The following is an 18,245-nucleotide window of genomic DNA, read 5'->3' as shown; positions in this document are numbered from 1 at the left end:
GTGACTATTGCAGCGCCATCTATCACCAAGCGAAAAAAGTGGTCAAACTAAAACATTCATATTTCTTTACGTACTTCACGAATATGTAATAAAAATGGGGGTTCCTATCTAAAAAAAAAACAGTTGATATCCGTTTGACAACCACAGCGCCATCTGGTTTCCCCCTTCAAGCTAGACCAGTTTCGTTCTTTTCGTTTGACGATTATTTCGTGAGAAATTTAGCACTGTCACGACCAATGGACCAACATGTAATACCGTAGAACATCGCTAGAGGATACAGAACAGAACCATGCATTATTTAGATGAAGTTGAATATCATGCGGCAATTTGTAACCTGCAGCAGTTGATACTTTACAGTTGTGTCATGCCAAACCTCTTAATGTCGCAGTAGTTAACCTTACCGATATAAGAGCAAAAATAGCCTGATTGAGCCCACCTCTACTTAATCGATGCGTTGTTCCCTTTTGATTTTCTGCGTATTGCATAGTGTCTACGGGTGAGCGAAGTACAAAATTAATGTTTTACAGCCGAATTTATATCTGTAAACAGGGTTCCAGTATCTATCATTCAGATAGCCTGCAAGGTAGTTTTCGTTTATGTTCAAGTGAAAGTACATGTTACTTATGTATCGTTAAGGAGTAGTGGAAATATTTTGAGACCGACTATTTGACTCCTCAGAGTAGTGTGCTCGTCACTACAAAAAGTATTACGTGAATAATATCAGTCGTTGACGGAAACTTCTACCTCTCATAAACAATTGTACTTCTACGGTATATTGATAATTTTCACTTATGGACCATCTGACAGCAACTGAATAAAACACAATTTTAGTGCCATACGCGTTTCGCCTTTATTTTCTGCAAGGCATCATCAGTGGCCTGGAATATGTACATATGTTAGCTATTTTATTTACATTTTTGTCACTGTGCCTATAGGTTATAAACAGTTCTGGTGGTTGGTATTTCCTATTAAGTAGTAATGTTTTGAACTGTACTTACAGGTTGCGTAGACAGTTTCTTACATATTACGCTCCTGTTGCATTTTTGGTGTTGTTCTTCTTCCTATGAGCGCCAATTTGCTGTTTTTTCCGCATTCCACAGCACTATGCACTGAGCGCTTGTTTTAATGCAATGTTTTGGTTTCTGTTGCCGACTGTCAAATGTTTTTGCCAAAGATCGAATATTACTGCCAAACTTATGAGTGTAACTATTTAAGTATCTGTGGTCTGTTCGTGTATGCATTTGTGTGTGTGTGTGTGTGTGTGTGTGTGTGTGAGTGTTTTTTGGTGTCATATTAATTTAATTTAATTTTATTGTATTTATTTATTTATTTTTGTTTTTGTCCTGTGTATGTGTGTGTTTTGGTGTAATATATATTTTTTTGTGCTGTGTGTGTGTCTGTCTGTGTTTTGGTGTTATGTAACCTTTTTTTTTTTTTTTTTAAATTTTGGAGGGGGGCTGTGTATGTGTATGTGTGTGTGTGTGTGTGTGTGTGTGTGTGTGTGTGTGTGTGTTTGTATTTTGGTGTTATATATATATTATGTTATCATTTCCTTTATTAAGTGTAGTAGGGAGCCTGTGTTGATGTGTGTTTGTTCATTTATCACATGTTTGTTTTCTGCTATGGCTTTCTGGATGTGGAAGTTTTCTTGCATTTGTATAAGATGTTTGTCATGGTTGCTTATTCTCATTATTTTCATTTCTTGTTCCATGTTTGTAGGATGATGGTTGTAGTGTTTTAAATGCTCTGCAAATGTGGAATGGTTTGTTTCATACTTCCAACATCTGATATGTTCTTTGTATCTTGTTTCAAAAGTGAAAATTATCAATATACCGTAGTATTACGCGCAACTGAGGAGGACAGGACCACAAAAGTTGAAAATTGTACTTCTGTTTTTGAATGTTATAATTGAATGATACCGCTGTTCAAACTTCGAGGGTTGGAACTTTAATAGTGGCAACTATTTATTTACTACTCGTACAAAATAGATACGTCTTTCAAGGTATTACTGACCTTGAAAGTAGTCACCAGCATTGTGTATACTCGTTGCCAGCGATGTGGAAGTCGTAGGATACTCTTAGCAGTGCCGGTTGTGTTAACAATTTGAGCAGCGCGGTCTATTGCCCGACGAATTTGTAGCAGTTCTGAGGCGAATGCCGTGAAGTGTTTCCTTCAGTTCAGAAATCGAGCTGAACTCAGAAGGGATTAAGTCGGGGGAGTGCAGTAGGTGTTACAGCAATTAGCACCCCCATCAGTCAAACAAATGGGTAACAGCTTGCTCTGTACGTGCTTGAGCATTGTCTTGCAAAATGATGGTCAGGTCCTGCAGAAAATTTCATCACTTCGGTCTCTAAGCTGGTCTTAGGTTTTATTCCAAAAATGAATGGCATAGAGACAGAAGTGGTGACGCTTTCTAGAGGACCTGACCATCATTTTTCAGGAGATTGTTCAAGCAAATACAGTGCAAGCTGTTACTGATTTGTTTGACTGACCGGGATGCTACGTGCTTTACAACCCCTGACTTAAGCCCTCGTAAGTTCTACTCGATTTCTGGACTGAAGGAAACACTTCAAGGCATTCACTTTAGGACTGCTACAAATTCGTCAGGCAATAGACCGCGTCGCTCGAACTGTCAACACAGCTGTCACTGCTAAGAGTATCCTACGACATCCTCATCGCTGGCAACGGATTGTACACAATGCTGGTGACTAATTTGAAGGTCAGTAAAACTTTGAAACACATATCTATTTTGTATGAGCTGTAAATAAATAGTTGCCACTTTTAAAGTTCCAAGCCTCGTGTATAATTTTCTGAGAATGAAAACATGCTCCAAAAAGAGTGTAACATATTTATTGTCTGTGATGTAACACAAGTACAAGATTTGTGCTACACATCGAAATGAAAGAGATGTTCGTCCTTACATATGTACTGGTTATTTATGCAGTTGTGATGTGAAGCTTGAATCTTGCAATAAGAGGCTGAAAATGACTAACAGTTGAAATTAGCGATCAGCATGGGCAATAAATATGGTAAAGCTTTTTTGGATCACGTTCCCTTTCTTAAAACATACGTAGGCTGTGGACCCCCACAGGAACGAAATTCGAAATACACTTTATTACGCTACCGGTTTCAGTCAGAAATCTAACATCCTCAGGGTACCTGCAATAACTGAAAATTTATTAGTGACATTTCTGCGGAGAAAACATCTTGTTTCGAGTGTGTGGTGTGACTTCTGTAAACTTCCTATCTTTGTGTACTTTTTATGATAGTTGCTAGACAGCATGTGTCCTGTACCAGGTGGATTATCTTTAATTTTAGCTTGTCTTACAATTAGTATAATGTTTCCGTCAGGCTGTATTGCGTAATTTTTCTAAAGCATTCTGTAAAGTGACCGTAGTTCCAATATCATCTCCGAACTGTCGTTTAATAAAATAATTCCGTCTCTTTCCACAGAAATACAAGGTCTTAGTGAAATGTTCAGCAGAGGGAAATGTTCTATTTCGATTGCTGTACAGCAAGTGTACCTCGGCCTAGATATAATAGACTGGGTTACTTTGAATCCACAAATTAGTTGCTTAAATTGCTAAATATGGAAAGGTACAGAAATTCTAAACAGTGATGCTCAAAAAATTTGAGCTAGCAGTTTTGAAAAGAAACTTAGCAACAACAAAAAGTTGTACTTGAAAGCTTATTAAAGATTGTTATTGCCCTACTGCGAAACTTGAAGTTCATTCTCTGCAGCTAGTACTACACAGCATTTCAACTGTGTGTCAATTGCATGAAATTCAATTTCGTTGATCTGAATGTGGTAATCTGCAATGATAATACTTGAAGAGAAGAAGTAAGTACCTGCGTTACAGCCGACAGCTGACCCAGCAACGATCAGAATTAGAAAAGGCTACTTCTCGTGTATTAAGTTTGCGTATGGCTAATAACGCAACTTCAGGATTTTCTAGAACTATCACAAATGATCACTGTTCTTATCGCACAATGGTCCGTCTAGACTGTACAGGCGATCAATTCCTGTGCAATGGAAACGCTGCTCCAGTCTGACATAATTTCTGAAATTAATCGCTGAGCCCCGTGTGCCTGTAAGAAATCAATGCATTTCAAGTGTACTTAAAATTTTATTTGCACTTTGCTAATATTGAATACATGCGTACAGTATGCATCTAGCTGACCACGAGGCATTCAAATGGGTCGCAGTGCAGTTACGTTAGTTTCAGTGTCAAACAGTAATGTGACGTACTGAGGTAAAATAATTGAAAAGACTTTCATACTAATGCTGTATTGAGACTCTAAACAGTAATGAATTTCAATTACATTCTTTGAGACTTGCCACAAGCAATGTGACATACAGATGACGATATAAGTCAGTACTTGTTTTTCGTAATATTTACTCCTTACACACTTTTAACGCATTCAAAAGAGATGAAGAGTCATTCACCCATTTCCTGAAGACATCATTGATAATCATGAAGTTGGTACCAGTGCACAGATAGTCGAACGAAATAACGAAATGCCATCTTTCATGCAATAATAATTCGCAGAATGAATAATGATGCCAAAAAAGTTAGTGTGAGTATGACAATCAGTGCTTACAGTAGACAAGCAAGTTCTGATACATATTACCTCATACCAAATGAACAAGCACACAACGAAGTAGCTCAGTAGTCACCTACCATATTCCTCAACGGCATCGCACAATCCACTGCTGATCGACAAGACGACAGGGACGTTGTCTGGCCCTAATATGAAACCTGGAAACCAAAGAGATTTACGAGTATATAATCCATGTGTTCAGTTTTTTTTTTTCTGAGCCAACAGTCTTCCGACTGGCTCCATGCAGCCCGTCACCAATTCCTCTCCTGTACAAACCTCTTCGTCTCAGAGTAGCACTTGCAGTCACTGTCCTCAATTATTTGCTGGATGTATTCCAATCTCGGTCTTCCTCTACAGTTTTTGCTCTCTGCAGCTTCCTTAGTACCAGAGAAGTCATAACTGCGATACCTTAACAAGTGTTCTATCATCTTGTCTCCTCTCCTGGTCAGTGTTTTCCAAATATGCCCTTCCTCTCTTCACTTCTTACCACATCAGTCCACGTAATTCTTAACATTCATCTGTAGCACAACATCTGAACTGCTCAGGTATAGAAGCACAAAGCTTATGGAATTGCAGTCATTTCTAATCATACACACATCTTTCATAAAAGGACAAAGTGAGCTTCTAGCGCACAGAATACATATTCAGGATGTTTAAGGACATAGACTACCAACTACTGTATGTGAACATTTATCTTAACATTAACGAGTGCTTGATACGACACACCACGTGTTAGTGTGAGAGCTGTAGAGGGGAACTACTAAACAGGGAAACTACTAAATATATACTAGCAAAATTTCAACTACTACCAATCCTCATTAACAAATTAGCCATAAAAAATATGAATGAGAGTAATAAAACGACTAGAACTGTGAGGGGCTGTGAGGGGCTGTTGGTATTGCTTAGGATACTTCCTAACACTGGAACCAGCTACGTAGGCTTGTGTGTCTGGTATAAAGGTGATTAAAATTCATCTTATTGCTGTACTGCGTCGTTCTATGTAAAAAATGTAAACTATAAACCGACATTTCGGCCGTATTACAACGATGTTCCTAAGGGAAACACTGTTTGTAGTGGAGGAAAGGAGCCCCAATTTAATGAAATCCATCGACGTGAAAGTGTCATATTTTTGTAACTTTGTTGGTCCTAGAATATAGTAGGCAAATTATGACGAGAAGTATTTTGAGATTTAATCGATAGATTAACAGATATTCGTGGCGAAGAATTAACAGGAAATTAAAATTGTCATAATGAAAAAGTGGGAATAACACAATGGTAGCGATTAAATCGACAGTGTCAACAATCCCAAAGGAATCAGTATCTGATTAGGTTTCTGAATAACTTGCCACACTCATTTTGGAAAAATGAAAAATATGGGAAGGGTTGGTGAACACATTAATCAGTAAACTTCGTTTCGAAATACAACTAACAGGTTGCAGGTCTTATGGTCTGGGCACCTACCCAGGCAAAAGATTAGCTGGAGGAAATCAAGGAATATATACATTAGCTGAAACATACAAGCAACATTATATTACTTATAGACATCATACACATTTAGAAATAATACATTAAGCTGATAATTTCAAGCAGTAGAAGAAAGAGACAGTTCGTGATTCTGATGCTACATTCGGAGAGAAATTTGCTGCACTGCAGTTAGAGTAATAATATATGAAAAACGAAAATTAGGTATGAATTTAGATGCTGATGTAAATAGTAGCGAACTTCAAAAATATGAATTCTGGTAATACAGCACATTATCTAAATACTGATGCTTTTTATCTATGTAAATAAATAATGTCAGAATTGGTTCAGATTTCTGCTTAGTGGCAAATCTAAACTAAAAGCAACTAAAATTAAACTCAGTAATGAACAGTTACATAATATAGCTAATTTTTTTAACTGATGCTCAAAAGAGAAAGAGAGGTAAAAAACCTGGTGGAAACTTACTCATAACATTAGGTATACCTGTTGTCAAAAAAGTTATTGAATATGTAACAAAAAAGACACAAAGGTCTAGACTAACAAAACATGGAAGATTTCTTCCATTACTTTTGCCAGCATTGCCATATTTAGCTACAATTTGTTCACTAGCTGGTGGAGCAGCTGCTACTATAAATGCAGTCATAAAAAATGATATGTGATTGAGGATTGGAAAACATAATCCTGCCATAGAGAAGAAAGGAACTGGAGTGAAAAGAGTAACAAAGTCCCCAAATTAATAAAAAAGAATACAAAAGCCTTATCAAATTTGGTATAGGAAATCTTGTAAAACAACTAAAAGTCAAGCATTTTCGATACATCTTGACGACTGATGGAGTACCTAGTGAACCAAGAACTGTAGAATGTGGATTAATTAATTTGGGTACATGCAACCATGGTGGCAGTCCATGCATTTGCCACTACAGTGTGGACAGCCATAAGACCGATTCAGCTGATATTGTGTTTAATTTATTCAGTGTAATTTACCAAACAACTAGTTAAATACTTGCATCTAAATAAATTATATCACAATACTGAAACTACACAGCGAAAACTGTGGCCTTGGAGACAAAATTAGTTGTATTTCATGAAATAGATTAGCTTCCTTAATCTATATAGATGACTAATATATAACTATGTAGATGATTAATCGAGCTTCACTCTCTGTCTTTCAGGACAATCACATATGGTGTTTTAAGTGCAGAAAATGTACTGACACACATCATCATAAGAGTATAACAACGAAACATGCAAGAAATGAGGGTGTTTACACAATATGTGAAACTTAGAAGAGTAAGTTTCTTTAAAAAATTGTGGATGATCTGCAGTCCAATATTGGAGAAAAGATGATTAAAATGTTGCTAAAACCAAGAGGAAAATTTTTCGTAAAGATATATTGTTTCCTTTGCTGTAGATGGCTTATCGCAAGCTGATCTAGTAGATATGCATTCAGGTAAATTGAAAGGTATTTAAAAACTAAATAAAGGCTTTACATATCTCTTAACTGTATTGGTCACACAGGATACGGCGTCCGATGCGCAGTGGCCACTTTTCATCTGAAGAGTTGGGTGACTTCATTCGTTTGTTTAGAAAAAGATGCCAAAAAGCAGCTTTCCGCCACTCTGAAATGACAGAATCGACGTACACGCTTTGCAGTCCTCCTCAACCTATTTTACAGAATCTAGCCCGTAAAAAATTAATTTTTGTTTTACTTGTAGCTTTAGATGTCATTTTCATTATGATGTGTCAGTGATTTGTTAATCGTCATAGTTATTGTGATATTTACGTGGAAGTAGGACACTGCCCGAAATTTGAAAAAGTTTGCAATGAATAATAGTGGTCTTTACGACCATGAACCATTGACCTTGCCGTTGGTGGGGAGGCTTGCGTGCCTCAAGGATACAGATAGCCGTACATAGGTGCAACCACAACGGAGGGGTATCTGTTGAGAGGCCAGACAAACGTGTGGTTCCTAAAGAGGGGCAGCAGCCTTTTCAGTAGTTACAGGGCAACAGTCTGGATGATTGACTGATCTGGCCTTGTAACATTAACCAAAATGGCCTTGCTGTTCTGGTACTGCAAACGGCTGAAAGCAATGGGAAACTACAGCCGTAATATTTCCCGAGGGCATGCAGCTTAACTGTATGAATAAATGATGATGGCGTCCTCTTGGGTAAAATATTCCGGAGGTACAATAGTTCCCCATTCGGATCTCCGGGCGGGGACTATTCAAGAGGACGTCGTTATCAGGAGAAAGAAAACTGCCGTTCTACGTATCGGAGCGTGGAATGTCAGATCCCTTAATCGGGCAGGTAGATTAGAAAATTTAAAAAGTGAAATGGATAGGCTAAAGTTATATATAGTGGGAATTAGTGAAGTTCGGTGGCAGGAGGAACAAGACTTGTGGTCAGGTGACTACAGGGTTATAAATACAAAATCAAACAGGGGTAATGAAGGAGTAGGTTTAATAATGAATAAAACAATAGGAGTGCGGGTAAGCTACTACAAACAGCATAGTGAACGCATTATTGTGGCCAAGATTGACACGAAGCCCACGCCTACTACAGTAGTGCAAGTTTATATGCCAACTAGCTCTGCAGATGACGAAGAAATTGACAAAATGTATGATGAGATAAAAGAAATTATTCAGGTAGTGGAGACGAAAATTTAATTGTCATGGGTGACTGCAATTCAAGAGTAGGAGAAGGGAGAGAAGGAAACATAGTAGGTGAATATGGATTGGGGGGAAGGAATGAAAGAGGAAGCCGCCTTGTAGAATTTTGCACAGAGCATAACTTAGTCATAGCTAACACTTGGTTCAAGAATCATGAAAGGAGGCTGTATACATGGAAGAAGCCTGGAGATACTGACCGGTTTCAGATAGATTATATAATGGTAAGACAAAGATTTAGGAACCAGGTTTGAAATTGTAAGACATTTCCAGGGGCAGATGTGGACTCTGACCACAATCTATTGGTTATGAACTGTAGACTAAAACTGAAGAAACTGCAAAAAGGTGGGAAATTATGGAGATGGGACCTGGACAAACTGAAATGGCCAGAGGTTGTACAGAGTTTCAGGGAGAGCATAAGGGAACAATTGACAGGAATGGGAGAAAGAAATACAGTAGAAGAAGAATGGGTAGCTTTGAGGGATGAAAAAGTGTAGGCAGCAGAGGATCAAGTAGGTAAAAGGACGAGGGCTAGTAGAAACCCTTGGGTAACAGAAGAAATATTGAATTTAATCGATGAAAGGAGAAAATATAAAAATGTAGTAATTGAAGCAGGCAAAGAGGAATACAAAGGTCTCAAAAATGAGTTCGACAGGAAGTGCAAATTGGCTAAGCAAGGATGGCTAGAGGACAAATGTAAGGATGTAGAGACGTATCTCACTAGGGGTAAGATAGATACTGCCTACAGGAAACTTAAAAAGACATTTGGAGAAAAGACAACCACTTGTATGAATATCAAGAGCTCAGATGGAAACCCAGTTCTAAACAAAGAAGGGAAAGCAGAAAGGTGGAAGGAGTATATAGAGGGTCTATACAAGGGCGATGTACTTGAGGACAATATTATGGAAATGGAAGAGGATGTAGATGAAGATAAAATGGTAGATATGATACTGCGTGAAGAGTTTGACAGAGCACAGAAAGACCTGAGTCGAAGCAAGGCCCTGGGAGTAGACAACATTCCATTAGAACTACTGCTGGCCTTGAGAGAACCAGTCCTGACAAAACTCTACCATCTGGTGAGCAAGATGTACGAGACAGCCGAAATGCCCTCCGACTTCAAGAAGTATATGATAATTCAAATCCCAAAGAAAGCAGGTGTTGACATATGTGAAAATTACCGAACTATCAGTTTAATAAGTCACAGCTACAAAATACTAACGCGAATTCTTTACAGTCGAATGGAAAAACTGGTAGAAGCTGACCTCAGGGAAGATCAGTTTGAATTCCGTAGAAATGTGGGAACCCGTGAGGCATTACTGACCCTACGACTTATCTTAGAAGAAAGATTAAGGAAAGGCAAACCTACGTTTCTAGCATTTGAGGACTTAGAGAAAGATTTTGACAATGTTGACTGGAATACTTTCTTTGAGATTCGGAAGGTGGCAGGAGTAAAATAGAGGGAGCGAAAGGCTATTTACAATTTGTACAGAATTCAGGTGGCAATTATATGAGTCGAGGGGTATGAAAGGGAAACAGTGGTTGGGAAGGGAGTAAGACAGGGTTGTAGCCTATCCCCGATGTTATTTAATCTGTATATTGAGCAAGCAATAAATGAAACAAAAGAAATGTTCGGAGTAGGTATTAAAATCCATGGAGAAGAAATAAAAACTTTGAGGTTTGCTGATGTCATTGTACTTCTGTCAGAGACAGCAAAGGACTTGGAAGAGCAGTTGAACGGAATGGACAGTGTCTTGAAAGGAGGGTATAAGATGAACATCAACAAAAGCAAAACGAGGATAATGGAATGTAGTTGAAGTAACTCGGGTGATGCTGAGGGAATTAGATTAGGTAATGAGACACTTAAAGTAGTAAAGGAGTTTTGCTGTTTGGGGAGCAAAATAACTGATGATGGTTGAAGTAGAGAGGATATGAAATGTAGACTGGCAATGGCAAGGAAAGCGTTTCTGAAGAAGAAAAATTTGTTAACATCGAGTATAGATTTAAATGTCAGGAAGTCGTTTCTGAAAGTATTTGTATGGAGTGTAGCCATGTATGGAAGTGAAACATCGACGATAAGTAGTTTGGACAAGAAGAGAATAGAAGCTTTCGAATTGTGGTGCTACAGACGAATGCTGAAGGTTAGATGGGTAGAGCACATATCCAATGAGGAGGTATTGAATAGAATGGAGAGAAGAGGAGCTTGTGACACAACTTGATTAGAAGAACGGATCGGTTGGTAGGACATGTTCTGAGACTTCGAGGGATCACCAATTTAGTATTGGAGGGCAGCGTGGAGGGTAAAAATCGTAGAGGGAGACCAAGAGATGAATACACTAAGCAGATTCAGAAGTATGTAGGCTGCAGTAGGTACTGGGAGATGAAGAAGCTTACACAGGATAGAGTAGCATGGAGAGCAGCATCAAACAAGTCTCAGGATTGAAGATCAAAACAACAACAATTTTGTGTCTGGCGCGCATTACATAATATGTTGCTGCTTATGAAACAGCTAAGTTATTGAATTTTTCTTTAGACTGGGTTGGAATTTTCTATCTGTTTCCAATTTCATGAAATTCATCTGACGTAGCACACTCATATGCTATCGCACTGCGCTGCCGATAAAGCCAGAGTGAAATGACCACAACATTCCTTGTATTTCATAAACGGTTTGAGATATCAAAATGAGATTTGGGCAAATTATAGCACACAAAGAGGAGAGTGTAGTGCCACAAGGTTATTACGCATAGCCTTATTACCTACCGTGTTATTCTAGTAATTAGAAACTTTTCGGATTAAACAATGTAATTCTTAAGGGCCTATGGCAGCTGGTGAAATGAGAAATGCTGTGGGCTTTGAAATAACGTAAGTCAAGTCATTAAACGTTTATTTTGTACCAAGGACGTACTTTTCATAAGACTGTGATCTTACTTTTCCTCTGTTATTAACTTAAAAAATTAATGAACAACTGTTAAAGAATTCGTTTGTAGTACATGATAGTGAGGTGAGAATCTGTAAACACACCTGGGTCTGGCAAGAGAAGCAAATTTTTGGCAACAAGGGAAATGTGTAGGTTTTACTCAAAATTCGACACTCGCAACTCGTTTCAACTCGTTTCAACAAAAGAAATTGGCGCATTTTTTATGGAATTATTTTTAGGTACTACTCAGACAAGGGGTTACAGATCTTTTTGAATGGTCATGATGCAGCTGTGGGTGTGGGTGAGCCCCGTTTAACATTTAACAAAAATGCGAGTATAGGCTTCGATGTAGAAAGACACTTTCCCTCCAGCACTTGTTATTTACCCTACAGCGCTGTGAGTGGCACCCCACCACTGCCACTCTAACACGCTTCTCTAACCAAATACACATCTTGCAGCCATGAGATTTTGTGTGCACTATAAGTGATTTGTTCTTCAAATTTGCTCAGTCTATTCCATAGAAAGGTAAAACATGTGCAAATGTAGTAAATGCCTTTCTAATAAAAAAAAAGTATGATGACCAAGAAATCTACTAACGAGCTGTGAAAAGATTTTTATAATAGAGAATTAGAAGGTCACATAAATAAATACAACATCAACCATTACTGAACACTACAGTACTAAAAACATCTGTTCTAGAAAGATTTAACACAACAATGAAAGAGATTGTGTGGAAGACATATACTCTTCGAGAAAGTTATAAATGGACTGTTTTGGTTAAAAAATTCGTTGATTAATAGAATAATATGAAATATTTAACAATGAAAATAAAATCAGTAGATGTTAATAACAAATTTTATAAACTGGCTGCCATTGAATCTAGTGCTAAATCGAAATTTAAAATATCAGATAAAGTTAGGACCAATAGACTTACAGGAACATTTGAAAAAGAGTATACAGCCAGCTGCTCTACAGAAATCCTAAATAATTACAGTGTTATTCTCTCTAATCAAATGAGATGCAAATTAAGTGCTTCAGGTGGAGAAGGACTGAGAAGGAAACCTTGTGAGCAAGAAGTAGAGGAATCAAAGAACCCAGATGTATATCTTGTGGTGGAAGTTTTCAGGAAGACAGGAGATCAAGTGAATGTTAAATGGATGGGTTCTGATACTTCATGTAATAGTTGGTTAAACAAAGGTAATGTTGTTCTATAAAAGATTTCTTACTTCTTGTAATAGTTGTTGCTCTGTGTATCCACTAGCTAATGAAAAGTAATTTCTGTGGAAACGAATAATCTAACTCAAGTCTCCTGTCATTTTTTCTACATGCTAATTGAGTTTGGATTTTATTTGATTCATCAATTATTTATTAAAATTTTATGTCTCTCTTACTGTACATATAATGGAGTCTGTAACGTTCTTCTTTGACATCTAATCACATAGATATCACACTCAAATTTATCATCAATTTATGGTCGAATAATGAACATATTTCTAAAATTAATATCTTCGTTTGGTATAACCATATATGGTTGGGTTTCAGTAATTTGTTGTACAAGCAATTACTCTCATCTTCTTAAGTTTGCAGTTTCTTCTTATCTTCTCCTCAGCACACATAGCCACATCTTTACCACTTTCTACATCTCCAATTTTTTCCTGCATGATTGCAGTTTTTTATTGTTTCAAATTGATGCTAAAACTAGTTTAAATATGCCATCTTTGTGTATCTTCTGCTTGTTCCATTTTCATTTCAATACTAGTGATTATAAGCCTGTTTCGCCGGCCGCGGTGGTCTCGCGGTTCTAGGCGCGCAGTCCGGAACCATGGGACTGCTACGGTCGCAGGTTCGAATCCTGCCTCGGGCATGGATGTGTGTGATGTCCTTAGGTTAGTTAGGTTTAAGTAGTTCTAAGTTCTAGGGGACTGATAACCACAGCAGTTGAGTCCCATAGTGCTCAGAGCCATTTGAACCATTTTTTATAAGCCTGTTTCATTAAGAAAACAGTATGAAATGAAAATTTGATAAGGAGAATCCGTTGTTCAACTTTATATTATTCAATGCTTTACAAGGTTTTTCTCCAATATGGCGAAATTTCCTTTTGGTGGATTTGCATATTCTAGTATTTTTGGATCAACTATAGCTTTCAGCAAATGATTGTTTCCATTATCAATCATCACATGTACTTCCCTAGTTTTATAAAAAAGTTTGCTGTTATTCCAGGAAAATTCAAAAACATTCATGAAACAGCAAATGACAACAGATTTAGGGGTAATGTTTTGAATTTGTATAGAAATAAAATTTTGTATAAGGATATATTTTATATTTTATTTTTATTTGGTTGGGGAACTATTCGTTGTTAAAATATTTTCATGTTTTTTTTGTTATTTTACACCAATATACTTTCATTCTAATATTTCATCAACATCTACAGCTCAAAACCAATGATCGCTTTTTGTGGATTTTCCTACATTTTCGTGTGTATAAATAGCTAAGCTACGAATGAGAAAATTTTGTCTATCTGTGTATTACCCTGATGTTAAATCTATGTCTATATCGATACACAAATTGACTGAGGTGATTGTGAACTACTTAATCCATCTGGATTGAGATGAGATATGTAGTGTTCATGACTTCTTTAAGAAAGAAATCATTTAAAATATGTATTCAATCCATTTCCCAAATATTTCTTTACTACAATTGCATCTGCATCTATATCTACATGGATATTCTGCACGTCACATTTCAGTGACTGGCAGAGGGCTCATCATACCAGCTTTGCAATTCTCTGTTATACCAATCTAGTATAGTGTGCAGAGAGAACGAACAACGATATATTTCCGTGGGAGCTCTGATTTCCCTTATTTTATCATTGTGATAGTTTCTTCCTACGTACGTTTGCGTCACCAAAATATTTTCGCATTCTGAGAAGAAAGATAGTTATTGAAATTTTGTGGGAATTTTCACCACAACGAAAAACGCCTTTCTATTAATGGTATCCTCCCCACATCTTGTATCATGTCAGTGACACTCTCTTCCCTATTTCACGATAGTACAAAACGTGCTGCCCTTCATGGAACTTTGCACTCAGTCAATCCTATCTGGTAAGGGTCCCACAGCACACAGCAGAATTTAAAAGAGGATGGACAAACATGGTTGCAGTCCTTTTATTAGGCCTGTTACATTTTTAAGTGTCCTGCCAATAAAATGTAGTCTTTGATTTGCCTTCTCCACAACATTTACTATGTGAAATGATAATTAAATGGACACCCTAGCTGCAAACAGGCGTTGATGTACTTCATTGGGGACATGCTGAAACCGTGTGCCCCGACCGGGACTCGAACCCGGGATCTCCTGCTTACATGGCAGACCCTCTATCCATCTGAGCCACCGCGGGCACAGAGGATAGTGCGTCTGCAGGGCCTTATCCCTGGCACGCTCCCCAAGGGATCCACATTCCCAATATGTCCACACCACTACATTCGTAGTGCGCGTGATAGATATTTGCCCATCATACTCATTACTCGTCGCAGATTAATCTACCAAGTCCCGTACGAGTTCGGGCATAGCGTGTGCGTTCGCACAAGAAGGTCAATGGCCGGGATGCCATATTTTAACTATATATGACCGTAGTATCTGTTCCCGAAAGAACAGTTACCGTGGCTGACCATGCAGCTTTCTTAGAAATGAAATGATAATTAAATGGACACCCTAGCTGCAAACAGCCGTTGATGTACTTCATTGGGCACACATTTTCAACATATACACAATGAAGTCCATCAACGCCTCTTTTGCAGCTAGGGTGTCCATTTAATTATAATTTCATTTCTAAGAAAGCTGCATGGTCATCCACGGTAACTGTTCTTTCGGGAACAGATACTACGGTCATATATAGTTAAAATATGGCTTCCCGGCCATTGAACTTCATGTGCGAACGCACACGCTATGCTACGAGTAATGAGTATGATGGGCAAACATCTAATAGGCGCACTACGAATGTTGTGGTGTGGACATGTTGGCAATGTGGATCTCTCGTGGAGCGTGCAAGGGATAAGTCCCTGCAGACGCACTATCCTCTGTGCCCGCGGTGGCTCAGATGGATAGAGCGTCTGCCATGTAAGCAGGAGATCCCGGGTTCGAGGCCCGGTCGGGGCACACATTTTCAACATACCCCTATGAAGTACATCAACGCCTGATGGCAGCTAGGGTGTCCATTTAGTTATCAATTCATTTCTAATAAAGCTGCATGGTCATCCACGGTAACTGTCCTTTCGGGAACAGATACTACGGTCATATATAGTTAAAATATGGCTTCCCAGCCATTGACCATCTTGTGCGAATGCACACGCTATGCCCGAACTCGTACGGGTCTTGGTAGATTAATCTGCCACGAGTAATGAGTATGATGGGCAAACATTTATTAGGCGTACTTCGAATGTAGTGGTGTCGACATGTTGGGAATGTGGATCTCTCGGGGACCGTGCACGGGATAAGTCCCTGCAGACACACTATGCTCTGTGCCCGCGGTGGCTCAGATGGATAGAGCGACTGCCATGTAAGCAGAAGATCCCGGGTTCGAGTCCCCGTCGGGGCACACATTTTCAACATGTCCCCTATGAAGTACATCAACTCCTATTTGCAGCTAGGGTGTCCTTTTAATTATCATTTCATTTCTAAGAAAGCTGCATGGTCATCCACGGTAACTGTTCTTTCGGGAACAGATACTACGGTCATATATAGTTAAAATATGACTTCCCAGCCATTCACCTTCTTCTGCGAACGCACACGCTATGCCCGAACTCGTACGGGACTTGGTAGATTAATCTGCCACGAGTAATGAGTATGATGGACAACATCTATTAGGCGCACTACGAATGTAGTGGAGTGGACACATTGGGAATGTTGATCTCTCGGGGAGTGTGCAAGGGATAAGTCCCTGCAGACGCACTATCCTCTGTGCCCGCGGTGGCTCAGATGGATAGAGCGTCTGCCATGTAAGCAGGAGATCCCGGGTTCGAGTCCCGGTCGGGGCACACGTTTTCAACATGTCCCCTATGAAGTAAATCAACGCCTGTTTGCAGCTAGGGTGTCCATTTTATTATCATTTCATTTCTAAGAAAGCTGCATGGTCATCCATGGTAACTGTTCTTTCGGGAACAGATACTACGGTCATATATAGTTAAAATATGGCTTCCCGGCCATTGAACTTCATGTGCGAAAGCACACGCTGTGCTACGAGTAATGAGTATGATGGGCAAACATCTAATAGGCGCACTACGAATGTTGTGGTGTGGGCATGTTGGCAATGTGGATCTCTCGTGGAGCGTGCAAGGGATAAGTCCCTGCAGACGCACTATCCTCTGTGCCCGCGGTGGATCAGATGGATAGAGCGTCTGCCATGTAAGCAGGAGATCCCGGGTTCGAGTCCCGGTCGGGGCACACATTTTCAACATACCCCTATGAAGTACATCAACGCCTGATGGCAGCTAGGGTGTCCATTTAGTTATCATTTCATTTCTAATAAAGCTGCATGGTCATCCACGGTAACTGTTCTTTCGGGAACAGATACTACGGTCATATATAGTTAAAATATGGCTTCCCGGCCATTGACCTTCTTGTGCGAACGCACACGCTATGCCCGAACTCGTACGGGACTTGGTAGATTAATCTGTCACGAGTAATGAGTATGATGGACAAACATCTATTAGGCGCACTACGAATGTAGTGGTGTGGACACATTGGGAATGTGGATCTCTCGTGGAGCGTGCAAGGGATAAGTCCCTGCAGACGCACTATCCTCTGTGCCCGCGGTGGCTCAGATGGATAGAGCGTCTGCCATGTAGGCAGGAGATCCCGGGTTCGAGTCCCGGTCGGGGCACACATTTTCAACATACCCCTATGAAGTACATCAACGCCTGATGGCAGCTAGGGTGTCCATTTAGTTATCATTTCATTTCTAAGAAAGCTGCATGGTCATCCACGGTAACTGTTCTTTCGGGAACAGATACCACGGTCATATATAATTAAAATATGGCTTCCCAGCCATTGACCTACTTGTGCGAACGCACACGCTATGCTACGAGTAATGAGTATGATGGGCAAACATCTATTAGGCGCACTTCGAATGTAGTGGTGTGGACATGTTGGGAATGTGGATCTCTCGGGGAGCGTGCAAGGGATAAGTCCCTTCAGACGCACTATCCTCTGTGCCCGCAGTGGCTCAGTTGGATAGTGCGTCTGCCATGTAAGCAGGAGATCCCGGGGTCGATTCCCGGTCGGGGCATACATTTGCAACATGTCCCCAATGAAGTACATCAACGCCTGTTTGCAGCTAGGGTGTCCATTTAATTGTCATTTCATTTCTAAGAAAGCTGAATGGACATCCACGGAAACTGTTCTTTCGGGAACAGATACTACGGTCATATATAGTTAAAATATGGCTTCCCGGCCATTGAACTTCATGTGCGAAAGCACACGCTGTGCTACGAGTAATGAGTATGATGGGCAAACATCTAATAGGCGCACTACGAATGTTGTGGTGTGGGCATGTTGGCAATGTGGATCTCTCGTGGAGCGTGCAAG

The 18,245-nt window shown here is 39.4% G+C and overlaps 1 non-coding gene across 1 annotated transcript; it reads left to right on the top strand.

Annotated features, from left to right (window-relative positions):
• The first annotated feature begins 16,621 nt into the window (after positions 1-16,621).
• Positions 16,622-16,696, top strand: Trnat-ugu (transfer RNA threonine (anticodon UGU)). The gene has a single exon. It is a non-coding gene; the product is annotated as a tRNA-Thr (tRNA).
• Positions 16,697-18,245: the final 1,549 nt, after the last annotated feature.

The sequence above is a fragment of the Schistocerca nitens genome, chromosome 1 (assembly GCF_023898315.1).
Source record: "Schistocerca nitens isolate TAMUIC-IGC-003100 chromosome 1, iqSchNite1.1, whole genome shotgun sequence".
In the NCBI taxonomy this organism is placed as follows: Eukaryota; Metazoa; Arthropoda; class Insecta; order Orthoptera; family Acrididae; genus Schistocerca; species Schistocerca nitens.
The sequence above is the reverse complement of the archived record's forward strand: the minus strand, read 5'-3'. Positions and strand labels throughout refer to the sequence as shown.